The following is a 3,053-nucleotide window of genomic DNA, read 5'->3' on the forward strand; positions in this document are numbered from 1 at the left end:
AACAACCCCCTCATGTACCTTTGGGATAGCCTACAAATAGGCATAACCTCGACCGTGGTTCTAACTTCTTGGGATTAGCCTCAAGCACATGTGCAGGGCAACCCCAAATGCGGAAGTGACGTAAACTAGCTTTACGCCCATTCGACAACTCCAGAGGTGTTCTTGCAACACTCTTGGAGGGAACACAGTTGAGTATGGACACCGTAGTCTCCACTGCAAAACCCCAAAAAAAATCTTGTAAAGAAGCGTAACTCATCATCGAGCGAACCATGTCTAACAAGGTCCTATTTCTCCTCTCTGCTACACCATTCTGCTGAGGTGTACCCGGCACTGAGAGTTGGGAAACGATTCCATGTTCTATCAAAGAGTCCTGGAATGCCGAGTCCAAAAACTCTCCACCTCGATCCGATCGAAGTATTTTAAGCCGTCTATCTAATGCGTTTTCAACTTCAGCCTTGAACTCTTTGAACTTTTCTAAGGATTCAGACTTCCGTTGCATACGATAAACATACCCGTACCTGGAGTAATCATCAGTAAAACTGATAAAATACTCATAGCCACCTCGGGCTCGCACATTCATATTACCACAAAGGTTAGAATGTACTAACTCAAGAGGCTCCTTGGCTCTATAACTTTTTCTAGTAAAAGGTCGTTTAGTCATCTTACCCTCAAGGCAAGATTCGCACACTGGTAAAGAATTTTCTTCTAACTCACTTAGAAGTCCATTATTTGCCAATCTCTCAATCCTATTGAGATTAATGTGCCCTAAACGAAAATGCCAAAGTTGGGCATTTTCTTTTTGGAGAAATTCGTCAACGTTTTGATTGAGTTACGGCAGTTCTGACCAATTCAGCATTATGGAGGGAATTAATGGCTAACGAACTTAGCACATATAAATTCGATTCCAGATTTACTGTGCAAATAAAAACACCATCTTTATGAATAAACACTTTATTCACATTAAACGAGATAGTATATTTACATTGCAACAAACACTTTATAGAAATGAAGTTCCTCTTTAGTTCAGGAACAATATATACATCATTTAAAATAAGAAACCTATGCTATAAAGCTAACTGGAGTCCTCCCACTGTCACAGCTGAGACAACGTGCCCGATGCCTACTCGTGTCGTCATTTCACCAGCCTCCAACTGTCGCCAAGATCTAATCCCCTGAAAAGAAGAACAAACATGGTTAGTGGCGCCTGAATCAATTATCCAGGCAGAATCATCATTCTCCACTAAACAAGTTTCAAGCACAAGTAAATCACATTTACCTTTATCGGCATTGGCCTTAGCCTTGGCTGCTTTCTTCTCTTTTAGATACCAAGGACAGTTCCTCTTCCAGTGTCCATCTTGGTTGCAGTGACTTTCCCTTAGCAACCTGTGGACGCCTATTTGGGGCGACAGACAGTGGGTTAGCAGGTGCCTTCCCTTTTCCCTTACCACCCTTCTTCTTCTTTCCCTTTGCAGAGTTAAAAGCAGAAGGTGCAGACTTCATTCCTAAGGTCGAACCTCTATGGAACGTCCTGGAAAATGAAGCAACATTTGCCTCATCTTTCTGCCTCTCCTTACTTTTCAGTAAAGATTGGCATGTCTGCAACTCGTTGAGGAGAGTTGTAAGGTTGTATTTCACTTTGTTAAGAATCACATTGCTAACAAAGTGCAAGAAGCTCTCCGGCAAAGAATGCAGGATTATGCTAACCTGGCTACCCTCATCGATGGTAGACCTATTCAACTATGCCACATTAAAGTGGACGATCATGTTAAGCACATGTTCACGAACAGAGGTGCCTTCTTCCATTTTGGAGTTGAATATGTATTTAAGAGCCTCATGCATAAGCTGTTCAGATGGTTGTCCAAACATCCCCTGCAGGGACTCCTGATAACGGGCAGAAATGCACGTTATTACAGCACAAAGTCATAAAACAATGTAGAATTGCGATGATAAAAATATATAATATTGCATCCAAAAGCATCAAGTTCACAACATTACGATCACATGCATCCATCGCATTAAAACAGTTAACTTATGTATTTTTGTGCAGGAAAATGCATTGACGCAAGGCGAAAATGCGATCCGCATAAATTAACGTTAGAGCGTATTAAGAGATTGTGGCCGCAAGGCTATATGATCATTTGCGCTCGCGGAAAATCTACTCAAGAAAGATGGCTGCATAGAGCCAGCACATCAAGGTGGGCGCATCTGGATGAAAGTTTAATAAATCACGATGGGACAAAAAGCTGATGACGGTCGATTTTGAGTTAAGTTGACAAGATGTTAAAGACATACTGTAGCAAGTACACTCAACTTTTTGGTGACAATTATTCAGTGCATTAAACAGAGAATTAATGCCATCCCATCAATGAAATCATCAGAGAGAATAAGCTCTTCACCCTGAAGCTCTATAAACACCGAAGGCCATCTTCAGTGAAGGAGTTCGTTTAGTCGCCCAAGTTTTTAGAGTTCACCATTTAGACGACACTTAGCCTTGTTCTTAGTTTCTTATACTTAGAAGGCGGAGCGAGAGAAGGGAAGAGACGCCGGAAGATTATCCTGGTCAGCTCGAGAGAGTGCCAGGGAGCGTGGAAAAACAAAGAGGGCTAACTCTTGCGAGAGCAAGAATATCTTTTGAGTAGAGTAGAGAAGAACAGTGTAAAAGCCTTGGGAAGCAAGAAATTGCTACCAGGCTCTTTATTCTTAATTGTCATTCTATACTTTGATTATATATTCATAGAATGGAACTTGCTTTACTACATCTGTTCACTCTCTTTAAAACTCGCATGAGTAGCTAAATCTATCGAATGGGTTGAGAAGTACTTAGCTAACATGACCTAGGATTTTCATTGCATGTGATCATCTTGTCTTATGTTGTGTCCATCACCCCTTTAGAGTTACTCGAGAGAGAGTCTAAAGAAAGAACCTAAGACTTGAGAGAGCTAGGTTAGAATCTAGACTCGAGAGAGAAAAATTAGATCTGCATAAGTAAGAGATAGAGACTTAGAGATAAGCTCTATTTGTCAACATGCATCACATGCACCCTAGAGATAGGT

This window comes from Benincasa hispida, chromosome 1, assembly GCF_027475165.1.
Source record: "Benincasa hispida cultivar pf3 chromosome 1, pf3_genome.v1.1, whole genome shotgun sequence".
NCBI classification, from domain to species: Eukaryota; Viridiplantae; Streptophyta; class Magnoliopsida; order Cucurbitales; family Cucurbitaceae; genus Benincasa; species Benincasa hispida.